The 23,088-nt window shown below is 45.0% G+C and overlaps 1 protein-coding gene across 4 annotated transcripts in view; it reads left to right on the top strand.

The window, feature by feature from the left end:
- The window catches only part of SHANK2 (SH3 and multiple ankyrin repeat domains 2), a 699,708-nt gene that overhangs the window by 43,246 nt on the left and 633,374 nt on the right, over positions 1 to 23,088 (top strand). For all 4 annotated transcript variants that reach the window (XM_030560099.1, XM_030560100.1, XM_030560101.1 and 1 more), the window contains exons 2-3: positions 13,958 to 14,021; positions 20,068 to 20,137. The gene's annotated coding sequence lies outside the window, so the exon portion shown is untranslated. The remainder of the gene's footprint in view (positions 1 to 13,957; positions 14,022 to 20,067; positions 20,138 to 23,088) is intronic.

Below are 23,088 nucleotides of genomic sequence, written 5' to 3' on the forward strand. Positions count from 1 at the left end.
GCAAAGCGAGGGAAGTGGACATAAAAAGGCACCACCTGCTGTGGTGCTTGTACTCACCAGGCAGCGCTCCGAATCTGTGTCGGCAGCGGCTGGTCCTTCACTTGCTCCGAGTTTTCAGTGGTGGCAGTGGCAGGTCCTTCACTTGCTCTGTGTCTTCGACAGCACTGAAGGACCTGCTGCCGAAGTGCCGCTGAAGACCCAGAGCGAGGGAAAGACCCGCCGCCAAAGTGCTGCCGAAGATCTGGACCGCCACCGGGTGAGTAGCCAGAGAAGGGATTCTTGGCCAGGGCTTGCAAATTGCCCCACTTGCCCCCCCGCACCCCCCGGGCAGACCTGGAAAATTGTAACATGATCCAATGGCTGGATGGTTAGTGCAAATAATCATGATGGTCTTTTCTGGCCTTGGAATCTAGGAAGAGTTTTAGCCCACTTAAAATGGATTTGTGATTTAAATTATAAAGGTCTCAGGTGAAATATCTTCATATTTTTTTCTGCAGCTTGGTTTATTGCAGTTTATGGATACAGATTGTTTTCTGGTTTTCATTTATAGATTATAAAGCTTCATGCAGTCTCTTTTTATTTTGATCATATCAAGAAAGAAAATTCAGAGTTTTCAGGAATCCCTAATATGTGGGTCATATAATGTTCTGCTTCATGCAGTCATTTGTCAATTCAATTGTTCACATCTCTCATGACTTCTGCTTAGTGACTTAAATATCTTACAGGTCCCCTGATCCCAATTCTCTCAACATTTCCCTAAAGGGACCTTTTTTAATGAAGGTTATGGTACAAAACACATAGTCCTTTACAGTACAGTGATGAGTGAGCTGCTGTGAATTCATGTCCTAATTTATAAAGTAAAAATGTAGAAAGCTATTGCCCTGAAGGGTCCCATTGCAGTTCCCACAATTGGGAACTCTCTGGTGTCAAGCAGTGCAATGACACTTTGTATTAGGAGTTACACAGGGCTACTTGAACAAGATTACTGCGCAATGGCAGTTTAACATATAATGGCTGATGGCATATCTCCAGTACGGTACCTCTTGATTTCTCAAGGCCCCCAGCAACCTAATAGACAAAGCTTGCTATGTCCTACTTAGGCTCAGAGAGTATGTGAGAGAGATTTGGATAGCCAGTTAAATCGAGCTGGGCTGGTAGTCTTAAAAACTCAGATTATTTCAAGTAAGGTAGTTAATTTGTTATAAACACCACCTTCAGAAATTTTTGCACTCTGCATAATATGGAATGAATACATTCTGAATATTCATTTGATTGTAAACTGATCAACTGTACAGTGAGATCTATCAAAAACACAACATGCAAAAAGTGACAAAGAATGCTGTCGCACCTTATAGACTAACAGATGTATTGGAGCATAAGCTTTTGTGGGTTAATGCGTGTGTCTGACAAAGTGGGTATTCACCCACGAAAGCTAATGCTCCAATACGTCTGTTAGTCTATAAGGTATGTGATAAACTCAGGACAAATAGCTGCAAGGGAGGGGTAGGAATCAGTAACAGAAGGTTAAAAGGCCCTCCTCCTTATCAACTGAGAGGCAACCACAGGTCAATCAGGTTCAGCGGGGAAAGGTTACCAAGATAGTAAATTAGAATCAGCTGAGGGGGGAGCTACCAGAGGTTAATTGGGACCAGCTGATTCCAACTTGGGGCTGCCTGAGACCTTTTTAAATCCTTCCCTGTGGAAGGAAGGGGAGGAGAGTAGCGAGAGAAGAAGCCCTGCTGCCAGGAGTGCAGGAGCAGAAAAACAGCGAGACCCTCCAGGAGGAGGGGCTGTACTTTCTCCCACAAGGGGGGGTAAGAATTCACTAACCAGGACTAGTGGAGATACAGGGAGCAAACTTCCCTTGTGTCCCAAGGGGGACCGCATTACTTGAGCCTGTCTCACCAGGGCTGAAAGCAGCAGAGACTGGGGAGACTGAGGAGGTGCCTTGCCACACGTGGTGTCAGGAGTGGGATAAGAGTGAGACTTCGTGGCACGTCATCTCGGGGCAGGGTAAAGCACCCCCCAACCCAGAGAAAAAAAAACACAAACAAACCCAAAATGGAGGATGAAGTAAAGGCATTGTTGCAGGCCACTGCGGCCCAACAAGAAGCTACCAGGGTGCAGATAGCTGCCCAGCAGGAGGCAGTGCAAGTACAGCAGGAGACAAATCAACTACTGATGAGCCAGGCGGCTCAGGATCGAGCCACCCTGCATGAGGTTGTGAACCAGTTAAAAGCCCTGACCACCCTAGTGCACGGCCCCCCTGGGACTCGGCCCCTGCGGGCAAGTCACTACTTACAGAAGATGACGATGGATGATGACGTGGAGGCATACCTCCTTGCGTTTGAGAGAACAGCCCGGCTGGAGGCCTGGCCCCAAGACCAGTGGGCCAGTATTCTGGCTCCTTTTCTGTGTGGGGAGGCACAGAAAGCATATTTTGACATGACAACAGAAGCAGCTTCAGATTACTCCCAGTTAAAGGCAGAGGTCCTAGCGAGGTCTGGCGTGACGACAGCTGTAAGGGCACAACGGTTCCATGAGTGGAAATACCGGGTCAACAAAGCCCCGAGGTCTCAGCTCTTTGACCTGATCCATCTAGCCAGGAAGTGGCTGCGCCCCGAGACCTACGGGCTGGAGGAAATCGTGGAAACCATGGTGCTGGACAGGTACATGAGAGGGCTACCGCCGGACATACGAGGATGGGTCAGTCAAAATGATCCCTCCTCCTATGATGAACTAGTTGCCCTCGTAGAGAGACATCTAGCAGCGCAGGAACTTTCTCGGACCAGCGGGGAAGGGAGGCCCCAGAATAGGTGGCAAGTCTATGTACCAAGGGCTCGAGTTGCTGTAGCTCCGGGCCGAACTCTGGAGGGGAGGAAGGAGGCCAAAGAGCAGCGAAAGTACTCGGAGGGACTTGGGGACTGGGAGAGAAAGACTCGGGGGGTAAGGCCTCACAGCCCGAAAATTAGGGGACTGCCCCGAGCAGGATACCGATGTTATGCATGTGGAGAGATAGGGCATATAGCTGCCCAATGCCCAAACCTAGAGGAGCCCATGCAATGCGACCTGGGAAATCTGGAAGAGCCATGTGACCTGATAAATCTAGTAGGGGTAGTGATGGTCCCTCATAGATATACTAGGTCAGTTAAAATGAATGGCATAAAGACCACCGCATTAGTAGACTCAAGAAGCGCAGTCACGCTGGTCTCGGGGAAGCTGGTTGGGTATGATCAACTATCCCGGGCCAAGCGCACAGGGATATCCTGTGTCCATGGGGATGTCAATTACTACCCGACCATCCCAGTAAAAATGGAGGTCCTGGGGAACCCCACTAAGGTGATGGTGGGGGTGGTCCCAAAACTCCCCTATCCAGTCCTCATAGGACGAGACTTCCCAGGGTTTTGCAGTCTACTTCCTGGAGGGGAGTCAGAAGGTGGTAACGACCCAGAGAGCAATGGGATGGCCTCGATAGTTAGTGATGCCCCAGCCTTCCATGAGTTTGCCCAGGATTTATTCTCGCCCCCTGGGAAACCCAGGAAGACTCAGCGAGAAAGGAGGGCAGATAAAAGGAGAGGAACAAGAATCCTGACCCAGAACCAGAAGCCTATACTCGTAGGGGAAAAAGTTGGTCGGACTGACAAGGAAACTAGGCAGGAGGCTGGGAGGCCAGCAGCTGGGCCCAGTTCCCCAGGGACCTCCCTCGAGGGGAAAGGGGAAGTAGAACCCCCTGAGTTTGGGCAAATTGGGCCTTCACTAGAGAATTTTGGGTTGGATCAGGCCAATGATCCAGTATATAATAATATTCGCAAAGAAGTAGTTGAGGTGAATGGGGTCCCTGTGGAGGGAAGAGCCAAGGGCCCAGGGCCATATTATGTGATCAGGAAGGATCTGCTATACAGGGTAGTCCGTATCCAAGAGCAGGTCGTGGAACAACTCCTAGTACCACAGAAATATCAGAGGGGAGTGATGGAGCTAGCCCACAGCCATTTGTTCGGGGGCCATCTGGGAATAGATAAAACCCTGGATCGAATTCTGCAGAGGTTTTTTTGGCCTGGAATATATGCGGCGGTCTGAAGATATTGTGCCTCCTGTCCGGAATGCCAATTACATGGGCCCCGACCACGCCTAAGGGCACCTTTGGTACCTCTGCCGATTATTGACGTCCCCTTTGAGCGAATAGCTATGGACCTAGTAGGGCCGCTAGAAAAATCGGCCCGAGACCATCAGCACATACTGGTGGTGATAGACTATGCCACCCGGTACCCCGAGGCCGTTCCCCTACGGAACACTACGTCCAAGATCATAGCTAAAGAATTAATCCGGATTTTTGCTAGAGTGGGAATACCTAAAGAGATTCTGACGGACCAAGGGACTCCCTTTATGTCTAAATTAATGAAGGACCTATGTGTCATGCTCCACATACAGACCCTAAGGACATCAGTCTATCATCCGCAGACAGATGGCCTCGTCGAACGTTTTAATAGAACATTGAAGAACATGATACGAAAGGTGGTGAGCCGGGATGGGAAAAACTGGGACACCCTGTTACCGTACCTAATGTTTGCGATAAGGGAGGTACCACGAACTTCAACTGGGTTCTCCCCATTTGAACTGTTTATGGTCACCACCCCCGTGGCATACTGGACATTGCCAAGGAAAGTTGGGAAGAACAGCCGAACCCAGGGAAAAACCTCATCGAGCATGTGTTGCAGGTGAAAGACAGGATAGCCCAAGTCACCCCCATAGTGCGGGAACACATGGAAAGGGCACAAGGGGCCCAACAAACATACTACAACTGCCAAGCGACGATCCAAAAATTCCAGGTGGGAGATTGGGTAATGGTGCTTGTACCCACAGTGGAGAGCAAGCTCCTGGCCAGATGGCAGGGGCCATATGAGATAATAGAAGCCATTGGAGAAGTCGATTACAAGGTCTGACAGCCTGGACGCCGAAAGCTGGAGCAAATCTATCATGTAAACCTGTTGAAACTTTGGCAAGACAGAGAAGCTCATGTGGTCACTCTAGGGTCACCTCCTCCCGAGAGCAACCCACCTGGCCAAGTGAGAATATCCCCAGAATTGACCCCTGACCAACGATCTAAGGTGATCACCATGATCAAGCGCAACCAGGACGTATTCTCGGAAAAGCCAGGCAGGACTACGGAGGTTCACCATCACATCCTCACAGAGCCGGGAGTGAAGGTGAATGTCAAGCCATACCGGGTCCCGGAGGCGAAAAGAGAAGAGATCAAAACAGAAGTCAGGAAAATGTTGAAGTTAGGAGTTATTGAAGAGTCATATAGCCAATGGTCAAGCCCAGTGGTCCTTGTACCTAAACCGGATGGCAGTACGAGATTTTGCAATGACTTCCGGAAACTGAATGAGGTGTCCCAATTTGATGCGTACCCTATACCCCGGGTAGATGAGTTAATTGACTGACTGGGGAAAGCATGATTTTTGTCCACCCTTGACCTGACTAAGGGTTATTGGCAAATTCCCTTGGCCAAGGCCGACAAAGAGAAGACAGCCTTCGCAACATCAGAGGGACTGTATCAATACACAGTCCTCCCTTTTGGTTTACATGGGGCTCCTGCAGCCTTCCAACGGCTCATGGACAAACTGTTGCGTTCACATGGCAAGTATGCAGCCGCCTATCTTGATGATGTCATCATACATAGTCCAGATTGGGAGACACACTTGGGAAAGGTGGAAGCAGTCCTCGACACTTTGAGGAAGGCGGAGCTGACTGCAAATCCCTCCAAATGTGCAATTGGGCTAGCAGAAGCCAAGTACCTGGGGTATATAGTGGGGAGAGGCGTGGTGAAGCCCCAACTCAACAAGTTAGAGGCAATTCAGAATTGGCCCTGACCAGTCCGGAAGAAACAAGTCAGAGCATTCCTGGGGCTGGTTGGGTACTACAGGCGGTTCATCCCCCACTTTGCCACCAGGGCATGCCCGCTAACAGACCTAACGAAAGTCTGGACATAGTAAGATAGTCTAGCGCGACTGAGGAGGCTTTTGCAGATCTGCGGACCGCCCTCTGGACCAACCCAGTGCTGGTAACTCCAGACTGGGAGAAAGAGTTTATCCTGCAAACGGATGCCTCTGAGGTTGGATTGGGAGCAGTTCTTTCCCAAATGGTTGGAGCAGAAGAACACCCAGTCCTGTTCCTCAGTAGAAACTCCTACCCAGGGAACGTAAATATGCCATAGTAGAGAAGGAATGCCTGGCCATGAAGTGGGCCGTAGAAAGCCTTCGCTACTACATACTCGGACGGAGGTTTACCCTTGTCACGGACCATGCCCCTCTGAAGTGGATGCACCAAAGCAAAGAGAAAAATGCGAGAGTGACAAGGTGGTTCCTGTCGCTACAGCCCTTCCACTTCAGAGTACAACATAGATCCGGAATAAAGCATGGCAATGCGGACGGCCTTTCAAGGGTGCATTGTTTGCCGACCCAAGTAGCCCAACCCTGTAGTGTTGAGCAGGGGGGGCGGATATGTGATAAACTCAGGACAGATAGCTGCAAGGGAGGGATAGGAATCAGTAAAAGAAGGTTAAAAGGCCCTCCTCCTTATCAACTGAGAGGCAACCACAGGTCAATCAGGTTCAGCTGGGAAAGGTTACCAAGGTAGTAAATTAGAATCAGCTGAGGGGGGAGCTACCAGAGGTTAATTGGGACCAGCTGATTCCAACTTGGGGCTGCCTGAGACCTTTTTAAACCCTTCCCTGTGGAAGGAAGGGGAGGAGGGTAGCGAGAGAAGAAGCCCTACTGCCAGGAGTGCAGGAGCAGAAAAACAGTGAGGCCCTCCAGGAGGAGAGGCCGTACTTTCTCCCACAAGGGGGGTTAAGAATTCGCTAACCAGGACTAGTGGAGATACAGGGAGCAAATTTCCCTTGTGTCCCAAGGGGGACCGCATTACCTGAGCCTGTCTCACCAGGGCTGAAAGCAGCAGAGACTGGGGAGACTGAGGAGGTGCCTTGCCACAGGTGCCACAAGACTCTTAGTTGCTTTTTACAGATCCAGACTAACATGACTACCCCTCTCATACTTGACAACATGAAAGTATTTTGGAGCAAAAAAAGCAGGTTCAGAAAAGGCCATTAAAATCAAGGATCAAGTTTAAAGAACCTCCACATAGTGACAACTGATGGCCTGAAACTCTCACACACAAATTCTACAAGAGGAGAGTAAGTCCTTGTTGTGTCCTCTCTACAGTCTAGATTGTGCAATGTAGGCACTGCCTGCTTTGCAAGTGACAAGGAACTACCCTGCTGCATGGGAAGCTCAGAGAAGAGGTCATGTCCCACTCAAAGTTTCCTGGTGCAGCCTTGGCACTACCTCTTCTCTCATTTTGGGGCTGATGTGTGCCTTTGGGGTGAATGAAGAAGGGGATGAGCATGGTGTGGGTGAGTCCCTTTGTGCTCTCCTACCTTTCCTTGCCTATATGAGGGACCTTCATAGTCTGACTCCAAATTTGCCATGTAAATGGTTTACCTTACTGTAACTTGACTCTTTCTGCTATATTTTTGGAGTTGATCTTTTCCTGTACCTGTTAAGTGTCTTCAGTGAGATCCGTTAGATTAGATACATGAAAGTGTGCACTTTTCCCACATGTCTTAACTGTAAAAGAAATAACTGCAAGTATTTGTACTGCCTGTGTTTGGGCTGAATTAAAGCCTTGTCCCTCATGCTGAAAATGAGTAGGTTGCAGAAGCAAAGCATCAGACATTTTTGAAGACCATTCTCTGTGAGCATACGTTCCACATTTTTAGCCACTTTATGAAGGATCTCTCTATTGTATTTTCTATGATTTTTACGATTGCCGAGAGAATAGACTCAAATATTCCAGAGCATGGCAAAAACCAAAGGATTCCTTTTAATATGTGACTTCACTGCAGCCATGGCTTTAACATTTAACACTGACAAAGCTCTACCTGAAGTTCTATCCCCTCTGGGTACAAATGTACCCAAGTTTCCCCTTTCCTAAGTAAATACCTACCCTTGTCTCTACTTGTCTCCATTTCCCTCCTTCCCTTCACTTCTAAGCTCAGTAAGTGAACTGTCTGCAATTGCTGTATTAACTTCCTCACCTCAAATGCGCTCCTGGATCTTCTCCAGTCTGACTCCTCCCTCTCTGCTCTACAGACATTTCTCACTGAAATCTCAAGCATCTTCTTCCTTATTAAATCTCAAGATCATCATTCTCTTGATACTGTTGCTCTAAAACCAAACAAACTAAAATAAACCATTTAAAAAAAATCTCTTCCAAGTAGTACTTGAACCCACAATATGTACAATCACACTAGTAACACTCTAAACCTTGGTACCATCTTCCTGTCATGTTACTCAAAATCTTACATTGAGGGTCAGGAACTTGTGGAACACAAACATGTACATGAGTGGGAGCTGGCTGTGCAAGGAACACCTGTGATCCTGGCAATTGGGCTAATATAATGGGTGTCTTACAGCCTAATCCTGAAAGATGGAGAGTGCCTTAAGCCCCTAGCAAGCATACATAGGCATGCTGTTATATTAGCAGTCATTGCTGCTACTCTAATACATGGATATTTTAGCCACTTCTGTGAAACCAAAAGTGTGAATTACTTTAGTCCAGTTGATCTCTGGCACCCAGTATTATACAGATATGCATTAAGATTTGGTGGAATAATTCTGTAACAATTTCCTTTTAGAGCCAGGTGAGTTGAACATCTATTTTATATGGAAATAATGCACAGACTTCAAATTTAGGAAAGGGAAGCTCTCTTTGTGCACATAACTGGTGAATGAAAATATGAGAGGAGAAACAGTTAGGTCATGTCTACATTACCAACTTTGGTCAACGCAAGTTATGTCAGTATAAAGCTGCTGCAGTTAGTATATTGCTCATGTGCATGCTTGTCTCCTTGCGTCAGCACTATGTGTACCCACCAGGAATGCTTGTGTCAATGCACTTATGTGGTGCACCATGAATAGTTATCCCAGTGTGCAACTTGCCATCATGTGGCACACTATTTTTGGGGAAATTTTGGCAATGCATGGTGGGGCAGAAAAAGTCACGGAGGGAATACTGGGAGCCAGTGGTCAAGTTCCCATCCTGCAACTTTCTCCATCCCATAATGCCATCTATATCCCATAATTTTTGCACCATTTAAAAAAATCCCACAAACCTATGTAGCACTTTTTGCTGTCAGCCATCTCTGACAGAAGCACAGAAGCCACACTATTCTCATAGAATCATAGAATATCAGTGTTGGAAGGAACCTCAGGAGGTCATCTAGTCCAACCCCCTGCTCAAAGCAGGACCAATTCCCAACTAAATCATCCCAGCCAGGGCTTTGTCAAGCCTGACCTTAAAAACCTCCAAGGAAGGAGATTCCACCACCTCCCTAGGCAACCCATTCCAGTGCTTCACCATTCTCTGAGTGAAAAAGTTTTTCCTAATATCCAACCTAAACCCCCCCTACTGCAACTTGAGACCATTACTCCTTGTTCTATCATCAGATACCACTGAGAACAGTCTAGATCCATCCTCTTTGGAACCCCCTTTCAGGTAGTTGAAAGCAGCTATCAAATACCCCCTCATTCTTCTGTTTTGCAGACTAAACAATCCCAGTTCCCTCAGCCTTTCCTCATAAGGCATGTGCTCCAGCCCCCTAATCATTTTTGTTGCCCTCCACTGGACTCTTTCCAATTTTTCCACATCCTTCTTGTAGTGTGGGGCCCAAAACTGGACACAGTACTCCAGATGAGGCCTCACCAATGTGGAATAGAAGGGAATGATCACATCCCTCGATCTGCTGGCAATGCCCCTACTTATACAGCCCAAAATGCCATTAGCCTTCTTGGCAACAAGGGCACACTGTTGACTCATATCCAGCTTCTCGTCCACTGTAACCCCTAGGTCCTTTTCTGCAGAACTGCTTCCTAGCCATTCAGTCCCTAGTCTGTAACAGTGAATGGGATTCTTCCGTCCTAAGTGCAGGACTCTGCACTTGTCCTTGTTGAACCTCATCAGGTTTCTTTTGGTCCAGTCCTCTAATTTATCTAGGTCCGTCTGTATCATATCCCTACTCTCCAGTGTATCTACCACTCCTCATGAGTACTGAAAACACAGGACGAACAATACTGCAGTATTTGCAGAGCTACAGGAAAAACCGCAGAAATGGGGGATGTGACTGTGACACACTGTTCCTCAGCTGTACCCCATGCTTGCCACTTTTGGTTATGGTATATTTTGTACAAAGCATGCCTTGAGAGGTATAATTTGAAAACTCATGTTCTGCTGGACATGATTGTCCTGTTAAAATGTGTGTATTAACATTGTGCACGGAGTTATGAGATTTTGCTATATGTTTGTTACTGAAACATATTTGTAAGTCTGGGAAACACCCACCAACTAGCCCTTCAGAGACACAAAGGACTGCCCACAGGCGTCAGAAAACTATTAACTGCTAACTCTAAACAAAGGATTTACCTGTTGCCTCAGAGCTAATGGCATGTACACAGAAAGTAGAAACAAGGATTTACAGTTCACCTGAAGGATAGTTTGTAGAGCGCATAGGCAACGGGACTCCCTAACCCCATGACCCAGCAAGGATTTTTCCAGCACAAGGGGTTGGGGTATAAGAAAGAGGAAAAAAAGGCCTCCAGTCACTTCTCCACTGCTATCTCAATACACATGGAAGCAAGATGGTCTGGAAGACAAGGAGAAGCATCATTGAACAGTGGGAGGGGTGTCCCGGGACACTGGGAGGAGACAGTCTGTGAAATGTATTGCAGCTTATGGTGAGACAACCTTTTTTGCTTTTAGAAGTACTAGTCTTGGTAAAGTTTAGGAAATAGCTTGCGTGTTTTTTTTTATTTCTTTCATAACCATATCTGACTTGTATGCTTTTATCATTTATAATCACTTAAAATCTATTTTTCTTTAGTTAATAAACTTGTTTCATTGTTTTTTCCAAATTAATGTGCTTTTGGGTGAAGTATCTTGAGAATCTCTACTCAGGTTAAAAAAGGCTGTTGCACGTTCATTACCCTTTGATGGAATGAAGAACTTATAATGAGCTTACACTGTCCAAAGTGGGCCTTGAACTGTTTAAGATGCATGTTTCTGGAGTGCAAGGCTGGGACTAAGGCATTTGCAGGTGTTGCCTTTACATGCTAATAGTCATGTGAACAGTGCTTGGAGAGGATGCTTTTCAGTAGCAGAACAGAGTAAGAGATATTCTGAGTTGGAGAATTAAGGTGGCTCAGCAGTTCAGTCAGCTTGCACCCTGCACGATGTCACAGTGTTGATTTGTTGGAGGACAGTTTGCTGTGGGACATTTTGAAAACCAGTTCAAGATTGTTGGTGGCATTCGTGGTGCAACTCCAAATGGTGGAATGCCACTTCTGGGCTTGAGAAACCAGCACTGACTGGTGGGATTGCATTGTAATTCAGGTTATGTGAAAGGCCGCATTCCTGGATCTGGGTGCCAAACTTGCCCTAGCCCTCCCAATGTGAGCAAACTAGAGTGAGAATTTCTCTGGCAATTGAGAAGCGAATGGCAATCTCACTGTGGAAGCTTGCAACACTGGATTGCTATCTTCCCTGACCAACATTGATGTCACTGAAGTATACTTGGTAATCCACCAACACTTGCATAATCATAGAAAAGTAGCCCTTTCTGTTGATGTATTCTGTGGCAAGATTGGCTAGTGCCAAAATAGGGATATGCTTACCATCTAAAATCCTCCTGCAGTTTGGAAACTTCATTGCTGTAAATCCATCAAGTCTGATCTGCATGACAGTGCCTCCTGCCCCATGGATTTTCCAGCTCCAAAATGATTGCCCAATAACGTTTTAAACAAGACATGCCTATTGACACTTCAGCTTTGGAGTATCTCTACACACTATCTCCTCTAGGTGAGTATGGCTCATCAGGAGCGGAGGTGCCTTCCCCTGCATTGGGCTAAGCTGATGGAACTGGCTAGACTGCGGTGGAGTCTCAAACAGGTCCTGGCTTGCACCATAACTGGACCCCCTGCCCATCAAATGTCCCCCTTCCTCCTCGCTGTTCATGGCAGGGATCTGTGTCTTGGGTTTCTTGGATGTATCCATGGTGCTCTGTAGGGTGCTGGTGGTGTCTCTGCCAAGTATGGCATACAGATCTTTGTGCAAGCGGCAGGTCTGCAGCTCTGCACTGGATCAACTGTTGGCCTCTCTGGTCTTGTGATACGCCTGCCACAGGTCCTTTGCTTTCGTATAGCACTGCTGCTGGTCCCTGTCATACCTCTTCTCCTGTATTGCCTGCGCAATGTCTTCGTAGATGTCTATTTTTCTGTGACTACACTCTAGCTATGCCTGCACATCTTCTCCCTACAGGCCCAAAAGAGCCAATGCTTCCCATCTATTCCAGGGAGGAGTGCTTCTAGTGTGTGGAGCTGGCTGGTTGGGCAGTTGCACACACTAATGGAGAACTGCTAGGTGTGCTGGCCACGCTGGGCAACCAGGAAAAGACATTTCAAAATTATGCAGAGGTTTTAAAGGGTGAAACCACACACAGGCACAGCCAGGGAGCACTATAGAGAGTAGGTGCTTGCAGGAAGTGCCGCCCAAGAGATCCAGAGTGATGGTAACCTCTGGCCTCTTTAATAGCAGGGGTTTCCCCAGAAAGTTGACTGAGCAACCTCACAGACTTCATCCTGCTGCAGCGCCAGACCTTGCTTGATCTCCAATCCTGTTTCCTGCTTCTTGATTCTAACCTGGTACTGCATGTGATTTCCAGTCTGGGAACCCAGCCTGACTCTGGCCCTGACTCTTGCCTTCTGATTCCAACCTGGCACTATTTTTGGTCTTAGGTCTCTGACCTGGCCAGACTCTGATCCTAACTCTTGCTTATGGAATCTGGCACTTGCGATTGATCCAGCTCCTGCCCAGTGACTACTATCCCCGGTAGGCAGACCTCAGCCCAGCTCTGACCAGTAGGCCAGACTGCTTATGCACCGATCCATTACAGCATTGACCTCCATAGGTTAACTATGGTTCAGTGTTGTTTGGGGAAGTGGTATTATTGTGTTGCTGTAACAGAGTGCTTATATTGCCCAGATATGTATTTGAGTGTAGACACATGCACAATTAGGTCAATACAAAGTGACTTAAATTGAACTATCTTTGTAGTGTAGACGAGACATTAGATACTATGGTGAAGGGTACTGTAGAGAACCCTAAGTGTTTGTCTACTTGGGGACACTCAGGAAAGTTAATGTGTGTTAATCAAAGGTACCAAGTATTAGCTGGTATTATTATTAGCTAAAGTGCATTAAACCCTTGTGTGAACACTCTCATTCAGAAGTAAAGTGGCCTTACTTAAGCTAAAGCAAACTGAGGCTACTTTACTTCTCATGTGTGCCCACAAAAGAGAGATTTGCATATTCATGTGGCCAATGGAATGATTGACTAGTCATGTGCACTTGAAAATACACCACTTTGCATGTAAGGATTTAGGATTTGCACACACTAGTTAGGATTGTGCAAATATTTGCATGAACCTAACTTTAAAAACTTGCCCAATTTGAGAAATTTCAACTGTAACTCCTGTAGTTTACCAATATGTGGGTGTATATATAACAGATATACAAATGGTTCTGAATTACTGAGGAGTTCTGGATGATTCTCTTTGGTGGGTCCTACTTAATCTCTGTTTTGAAGTGCGAAGCTGTGTGTAGAGCTTGTACTGACCTGCAGCAGAGAGGTGTATTTCACCCTGGATCTTTTTCTACAGAGTACAAAGGATTCCATTATCTTCTGGCATTCTGAATGCCAGCATAGGGCTGATGTGAAGTTCAACTGTGCAAGCAACTTTACAGCCAAAATAAATGTTGTAGAATCCTGCTGTTGACTCACTGTGAATTTGTAAATAAGAGTTTGAACTTTGTAAGATAATGAAATTCCTGCATTCTTGCCTCCTCAGTGTGAAGTGAAGGAGTTTCCTGCACATGGACAAAAGCTGAAAGTTGCCTTCATCTTTTATTTGTGTAAGTACAATAGCCGCTGAACATGAAAAAGTAGCAAGACTTTGTATTTATACAGCTCTTCTTATATTTAAAGTGTGTACCAATAATCCTCAAAATGTCTGCATGAGGTGGTTAAATAATAGTATCCCTATTATACTGTAGGTGAAAATGAAGCAGAGTGATTAAAAAACTTGCCAAATATGATACAAAACCAGTGGTAGCCTTATGTATTATTTGTGGCATAGTAGTGCCTAGAAATCTAAGTTAACCATGTACTAGCACTTATTATAGGCAGAACTGTTAGATGCACCTATAATTAAGGTTGATTAACACTTTTCATTACAAGACCCTGTTTACTTATTATGGTGCCAGACAACTATTCAGGCTGAAATTTTCCATGCTACGTGTCTGTCTCAGGCTGATCTTTTTTTTTTTTTTTAATTTCCAGCTAAAATGCTTTAGCCTTTTCTCAGAACAAGGTTAGGGAAAAATGCATTGTCTTGCCAATGTTTTTTCTTTTTTAAAAAAACCTTACAGCCATTTCATTGAGAAGCTCTAGCACCTCCATGCTTTGGAGAAGGGACTTATAATTTGGGAGAAGGGCAGGGAGGGGTGTTGCCCTGGTATCAGGGATGTGTTGTTTCCAGTTCTCTTGGAAATCTACCCAAATTTGGCCAAGTTATAAACCTTTGAAAAATCTCAGTTTGCACATGCTCAGACTAATTAGAATTTGGCATCTAAATTCTCTAAAGATTTCAACTGCACTTTCCCTGCAGTTGCTCCTCCTGGCAGCCAGGGCCTGGCACAGTAACTGAAAGCTGGGAAACAAAAACCCTTGCGAATTTGAAGAGGAGCTGTGTATTCTTCCTCACCTAGTTTATGACAATATGATTAAGGTGGAGTGGGAATTTCCTAACAAGACATACACTACAAAGATAGTGTATATCTAATTGTGCATGTGTACCATAGTTGCATAGCTGAACCATCCAAACCGTGTTATGGAACAATGCCCCAGTAACCGGTAAGTTTCTTTTCAATTCTGCATATGTCAATTGAATCCTCCCGCCCTCCCTAGATGATTTACTGCTTTCTACATCCCATTGTGAAAACTGTTCGACATGGAGGGTTCTAATTCTGCCTAGAACAGTCAACTCTGTTGCCTGAAATGATGGCAGCTCACAATTCCTCTTGGTCTAAACATCTATTTTAATATCTGTTAGGTTTCATCTGAACTGCAGCTGACTGTTATATGGTATAAAATATGTTAGCCTAGTGTGGCAAATATGTTCATTACTTAATTTGTTTTCATGCTGATGTTGTGTAACAGTATTCAAATCAAATATATTTATGTGTAAAAGCTGTGCAGGAAATGTTGCTCTAAATGAATGTGTAAGTATTTTTTGATTGAAACATTTTAGGTTAGTTTGATGCATTTTAATTAAAAAGTAATGACATTTGTTTTTGTAGTTAATTATTTAAATATATTTGCCAACATGCACACAACAAAGTGGACCTATAAGAAGCGCAACGTGACTATAGGCCTAATTTTGATTTCATTTATGTGTGTGTAAATCAGATGCAACTCAAATGAAGTCCAGGTAGTTGCACTGGTGTAGAACTAGTGTAAGTAAAATTGGAATCAAGACTGCTAGATCCATCTGCATTCTGGAGGTTCATGAAATACACAATTTCAGCTGCATCAGATTACATTACAGAGGACTAAACCATTGATTGTCTTGGGAAGAAGACGGGGCTCAGTGCTACTTCCTCTAGCAAATGACAGGAACTTGAGTACATTGCATCTGAAACGAGTCTCTGATGTGTGTCATTTCTGACCTCTTAGTATGCCAATTCCTGGATAGAGTGCCTCACTCCATAGCATATACGTACCCAAAAGCAAGATATATTTGTCCAGCACAATTGGCTGGATTTTCCCTCTACTTAAAATCATGGAAAGCAACAAAATTGTATGGCAATGGAGCAGAGAGTACAAAAGGAGGAAGACAATATCTCTGTAGCATGGTCCTCTGTCCCCTGAGTGCAGTAGAGCTTTATGGTTAGGGGGTGCGTTATGTAGGGAGGAACTAAAATAGCTGAGTAACAGTTACTCTGCTCAGCATAGAGGGGAATGAAAATCCTTGGCAAACTGCCATATTTATGAATGCTTTTCATATAAGCATTACTGTCATCACCACAATCATTAATCTCCTACAGGTCTGTGCAGTTATGTCTGGGGAACCAATGGCAGGATGGATCAGAAGCCAGAGTGCTTTCAGGGGCATGGATAATCTTGCAGTACACCTAGTGATACTTCTGCTCTGAATGTCTATAAAAAACGCATCAGAGTTGGGGACTGTTTCCATGGATCCCCAGTTTCTTCTCCTAGGTCACAAACACTACCGCAAAAAACAGACCATGAGACAGGGACACTACTACTGAAACCTTGTGATATTATTGTAGTAAGTGTTCCCCTTCCATGGTTGCTCCTGCAGAAGGGGAAGATCTTAGTGTGATCCTAAGCACCCCTATATTCACACCCTATGCACTATTGTAATAATCTCTGAAAAAATATACCTTGCAATGTATCATTTGAAAATTAAACTCACTGATCATTAATATTCTTGCATGATGTATATACTCAATGGATATTAAGACTTATGGATATATGCCTGAATTATGACTAAAGGGTGTGTAAATCAGGCGTGCTAGGGAGAGTTGGTAAACACGTCTGCACTAGACAAAGGAATGTGTTTTCCCAACCTGGGAGTTACTTCTAAAGTATGTTATAAGACAAATAATGTATTTACATATTGCGTAAACAGACCAATCAGACTGACAAGTGGGAGCAGGCGGGGAAGGAGACTGCATATGGTCTACACCAGGGGTCTCAAACACGCGGCCCATGAAGTTATTTTCTGCGGCCCGCAAGCTCCTCACAGCCCCCCCGCCATCCGCCAGCGTTTACCTAGAGTGACTCTGGTCCAGCATGCACCGGGGGCAGGGCTGGCTTCAGGCACTGCCCCCAGCAGCTCCCATTGGCCGCCGTTGTCTGTTCCCAGCCAATGGGAGATGCTGAAGGCGGTGCCTGAAGCAACAGCAACACACGCCCCTTTGTCTTTGCTCCCTCACGTTTCAGCTGCTTCCCAGAGCAGCACACTGCCCTGAGCCTCCTGCTGCACCCCTCCTGCACCTCGACCCCCTGCCCTGACCCCCTGCCACATCCCTCATCCCTCCTGTACCCCACACCCCAACTCCCTGCCCTGAGCCCCTGCCACACCCCACACCGCTCCTGCACTCCCTGGGGGCAGGGAGGGGGCGGAGTTGGGGTGGGGATTTTGGGGAAGGGGTTGGAATGGGGGCAGAGAAGGGGTGGGAAGAGGTGGGGCAGGGACGGGGCCTCATGGAAGGGGTGGAGTGGGGGCAGGGCTGAGGTTGGTAGGGGGCGGAGGTGTCAGTAATGCGGCCCTCGGGCCAATGTACTAATCCGCATGTGGCCCTTGTGATCATTTGAGTTTGAGACCCCTGGTCTATACCGAGTAAGAGAGGGAAGCTTAGTCTGGGTTTTACTTTTACATTGTAAAGGTTAACTGGTCTATAAAGACTGGGGGCTGAACCTCAAGAAATAATCAGTTGAATCAACTGATTGTATACAATACTACTGAATTATAAAGTACGTAGAATGAGGTATTTTCTGGAAGCCTGTGACATGCTGATGATTAATAGCATTGTGAATTTTAGGTATTAATACTATATAGGGTCTTATGGATACTCATTGATAGTAGGCTGTACAGTCAGCCCAGACAAGAGGGAATATCAGAACAGCTATTTACCTGATTCCTATGTAAATTAAGCATGATGAAATCAGAAACAATGGAAGCTCTATTTACATAGAAATCATATAGGGGGGTGGGAAACCCACAGAGCCCCCTGCAAGCTGTGAAAGATGTCCTTTAGCTAAGGGGGGATTGGGAACTGAATATAAGTGAGAAACCATCGTGAACAAAGCCTGTATATTGCTAGATTAAGTTTTAGACCTTTAGATGTATGTTTTCACTTTTATTTGCTTGTAACCCTTTCTATTTTTATTCCTTTAATTAGATGTCACTTAATCTATGGCCTATTGTTAATAAATTTGTTTTATTTTTACTATAAAACAACTCAGTGCTGTGTTTAAAAGAAAGGGTGTATTTACCCTAGTTAAGTTAATAAACTGTGATTTGTTTTTGGTCTTTAGAGGAACAAATAAACTATATTATTTCTCTGAACTGTCCAGGAGAGGGCTGAGCACTGCAGAGTGCACAATATCGGGAATATTCAGGACCAGAAGTGTGTTAGGCTCACCCTGTAAGTAGTAACCAAGGCTGTTGGAAGCGCAGAATAGGGCTGTAGACAGGCTGCTGCAGTCGAAGTTGCTGAACCAGGCTACCTAGCACACAGACACTCCGGGTGTGACCTGCATGCTGGTAGGCTGGTTGTGAGTGGTCCAGGTTGGGAGCTATAGCAGTCAGGCATTGTGAGACACTCAGGATTACAAAGTAGGCGGCAACATAATCCTACACTGGTCTGTATTGCACCCTAAATTACCATCACACTGAGTTAAGATTTTTTTTTTCATGAAGGCATAACAGATCCCATATCTGTGGGATTATAACCCACTAGTACTACATTAGGGCAAAGCAAGAGAATAAAACCAGAATCTCATATATAACAGTGTTGTTCCTAAAAAGCTATCTAGTTTTATCTGCAGTAATCAGAGAAAGTAGCCTCATTATCTGTAGTATTAACTATACCTACCATAGGAAATGCCTTAAAATACTGCAAAAACTGAGGTTATCTAAATTAACTTTCTTATGTAGTTACCGAAGGCAATTGTCCACTTGAGTGGGGAGTTGTTAAGTGCCAGATTCTACCACCCTTATTCATGTTGAGTCACACCTTATTTTGCAGGTAGTCCCACTGAATCAATTGCACTAGTAGCAATTAACTGTTTACTATTTGGTTTTTTTTTTTTAATTGTAAATCTTCTGAAAAAGTAAAAGGCTGCTTCACGCTTTCTGCGTCTAAAAAAATGTGATTTATTGAATTCACTGAAAGGATTGATCAATTTACAGTAGAAGAAAAGTTGCTTTAAAGAAATGACAAAGAGTTCTGTGGCATCTTATAGACTAACAAACATATTGACATGCATCCGACGAAGTGGGTATTCACCCACAAAAGCTCATGCTCCAATATGTTTGTTAGTCTTTGCCGCTTTTACAGATCCAGACTAACACAGCTACCCCTCTGATACTTTAAAGAAATAATTTGTCACTAAGGCAGAAAATCTCTTCTCAGTGTAAAGATATATAGCCTGTTTCTGTTTTCACGCTGATTTTACAGTATCAAAACCCCTCTGAGGTCAGTGTAGTTATTTTGGATTCACATCGGTGCAACTGAGAGCAGGGCCAGGTTCAAAATCAGAAGCAGCCCTGGTTCCAGTGGGCAGGAATGCTGGAACAATTTTTATGGTGGGGATGCTGAGAGCCATTGAACCAAACTGTAAATCCTATATATGATGGAAACCACTTCAAGCGAGAGGGTGTGTGGCAGCACCTCTAGTTCCAACACCTATGCAAATAAGCTGAAATCTTGTTTTATGTATCACAAGTACAGCTCACAAGAATTTAGCATGTTCAGTTCTGAGTTTGCTAGCTCTAATTCAGCCTAGAACCAAAACCTCAATCTAATCTCAATCCATTTCTGAATACAAATTCCTCGGCCCACCTGTTGTTACTTTGTAATACATGCAAGAATGTACTCCATGCTGTACCAGACACAAAATGAAGATAGGGCCTGCCCTTAAGAGTTTGTGTGTAATATTTAAATGTTAGGACTTGGTGTGATTTTTGAGATGAGTGGTGTGATATATAGTTATCTAAGTGCTTTACAGTATAACATGCCATTAGCTCTCTTGTGCTGTGAATCATCCTGTTTTATAAACAGATTTTAGAAAGTAGGAGTGGCCTTTTGACTACTGACTTTTTTTTTCTCTTGTGTCATTCTTTGTGCCTCTCTGTACCTTTTACAGAAAGCTGAAATGAAGGAGATTTAGATTCTGATGAACTCGATGTAACTGCTCTCCATGTCTGCACTAACTGGTAAGTTTGTCAATCAGCTGCTATTTCAGATAAATCATTGGTGTTTATTCATGTCTGTGGTTTTCTTTCCTCTATTATACACTAAGTTTCTCAGCATAGATTTCAAGGCATGCAGCAGCAGCAGAGTTAATAAAACTGGCTTGGAAGTATCCCTTTGACAAAAATAAAACGCTAGTGGAAATGTACTCTTTGTTTCCACCTGCTTAAATTTTGTGTGGATAACAAAACTGGTCCTACAGCAGAACAGCATTATCAGGGCATTCTCTGTAAAAGTCCCATCCTATAGGACTCGGTTCCTCTGACTGTCAAAATTAAACCTAATCTAAATCATTGTCTTTTTTTGTTCTTAGATTAGATTTAATTTTGACAGTTAGAAGAACCGAGTCCTATAGGATGGGACTTTTACAGAGAATGCCCTGATAGTGCTGCTTTCGTGTTGCTGGAGCCTGTGCCAGTTAATGACAATTGGGAACACAGGGTTGTGATAAAGGCCTCACAGCACTGGAGGAACATATGCTATGTTCTCAAACACAGTTTAGCATTAGACAGATGCTGGAGAAGGGCATTGTATGAGGTGTAATGAGACACTAAATGATTTAAAATTTGGAGGAAAAGGTTGGAGACACACAGAAAGAGGAGAAACAGAGCACAGAGTACCTCAAAAGCCTGCTAAGTGGGAAATTCTGATTAGCTAGTCTTTTAATTAGTAAGAACTAATGGGTACAGGTAAATTTTTCAAAATGCAGTTTCTAAAATATGGTACTGACAATAATTAAAAATCTTTAAAATAAACCCTACTATAAGATGACGTTCTTTTCTTTTCTTTTCTTTTCTTTTCTTTTCTTTTCTTTTCTTTTCTTTTCTTTTCTTTTCTTTTCTTAGTTTTAAACTGCAGTGTTAAGGATTTTTATAATTCTTATGGTATGTCTACACTACAAAATTAGGTTTAATTTATAGAAGTCGATTTTTTTAGAAATTGATTTTATACAATTGATTGTGTGTGTCCCCACTTAAGACCATTAAGACTATTAACTTGGTGGAGTGCCTCCACAGTACCGAGGTTAGCATCGACTTCCAGAGCATTGCACTGTGGGTAGCTATCCCACAGTTCCCGCGGTCTCCGCTGCCCATTGGAATTCTGTGTTGATCTCCCAATGCCTGATGGGGCAAACACATTGTCGCGGGTGGTTCTGGGTAAATATCGTCAGCGCCCCCCTGCCTAGTGAAAGCAATGGCAATAAATAGTTTCTCGCCTTTTTTCCTGGGTTACCCGTGAAGATGCCATAGCATGGCAAGCATGGAGCCTGTTCAGCTCACTCCAGCAGTTATGAGCATTGTAAACACCTCGTACATTATCATGCAGTTTATGCAGAACCAGAAGCTGAAAACCAGGCGATGAGGCTAAGGCAGCGCAGTGATGAGAGTGATGAGGACATGAACACAGACTTTTCTCAAAGTGCAGTCCCCAGCAATGTGGATATCATGGTGTTAATGGGCAGGTTCATGCCGTGGAATGCCGATTCTGGGCTCGGGAAACAAGCACAGACTGATGGGACCACATACTGTTGCAGGTCTGGGATATTCCCACTGGCTTCGAAATTTTCATATGCATAAGGGCACTTTCATGGAACATTGTGACTTGCTGTCCCCTGCCCTGAAGCACCAGAATACCAAGATGAGAGCAGCCCTCACAATTCACAAGCGAGTGGCAATAGCCCTGTGGAAGCTTGCAATGCCAGACAGCTACTGGTCAGTCAAGCATCAATTTGGAGTGGGCAAAACTACTGTGGGGGCTGCTGTGATCCAAGTAGCCACGGCAATCAAAGAGCTGCTGATATCAAGGGTAATGACTCTGGGAAATGTGCAGACTGTAGTGGATGGCTTTGCAGCAATGGGATTCCCTAACTGTGGTGGGGCGATAGAACCCATATCCCTATCTTGGCATCAGAGCACTAAGCCAGCGAATACATAAACCGAAAGAGGTACTTTTCAATGGTGCTGCAAGCACTGGTGGATCACAAGGGACATTTCACCAATATCAATGTGGGATGACCGGGAAAGGTACATGACGCTCGCATCTTCAGGGACTCTGGTCTGTTTCAAACGCTGCAGCAAGGGACTTTCTTCCCAGACTAGAAAATAACTCTTGGGGATGTTGAAATGCCTGTAGTTATCCTAGCGGATCCAGCCTACCCCTTAATGCCATGGCTCATGAAGCTGTACACAGGCAGCCTGGACAGTAGTCAGGAGCTGTTCAACTGTAGGCTGAGCAAGTGCAGAATGTTGGTAGAATATGCATTTGGACATTTAAAAGCGTGCTGGTGCAGTTTACAGACTTGGATAGACCTCAGTGAAACCAATATTCCCATGGTTATTACTGCTTGCTGTGCGCTCAACAATATTTGTGAGAGTAAGGGGGAGACATTTATGGTGGGGTGGGAGGTTGAGGCAAATCGCCTGGCTGCTGATTACGTGCAGCCAGACACCAGGGTGGTTAGCAGAGTACAGGAGAGCATGGTGCACATCAGAGAAGTTTTGAAAACCAGTTTCATGACTGGCCAGGCTACAGTGTGAAAGTTCTGTTTGTTTCTCCTTGATGAACCACCCCCACTTGGTTTACTCTATTTCCCTGTAAGCTAACCACCCTCCCGTCCCCCCTTCAATCACCACTTGCAGAGACAATAAAGTCATTGTTGCTTCACATTCATGCATTCTTTATTAATTCATTACACAAATAGAGGGATAACTGCCAAGGTAGCCCGGGAAGGGTTGGGGAAGGAGGGAAGCACTGGGTGGTGCGGGAGGTGAGGGAAGGACAAGGCCACACTGCACTTTAAAACTTACTGAATGCCAGCTTTCTGTTGCTTGGGCAGTCCTCTGCGGTGGAGTGGTTGGGTGCCCGGAGGCACCCCACCGCATTCTTGGGCGAGGAGGCTGTGGACCTTGGGGAG

The sequence above is a fragment of the Gopherus evgoodei genome, chromosome 4 (genome assembly GCF_007399415.2).
Source record: "Gopherus evgoodei ecotype Sinaloan lineage chromosome 4, rGopEvg1_v1.p, whole genome shotgun sequence".
Classification (NCBI taxonomy): domain Eukaryota; kingdom Metazoa; phylum Chordata; order Testudines; family Testudinidae; genus Gopherus; species Gopherus evgoodei.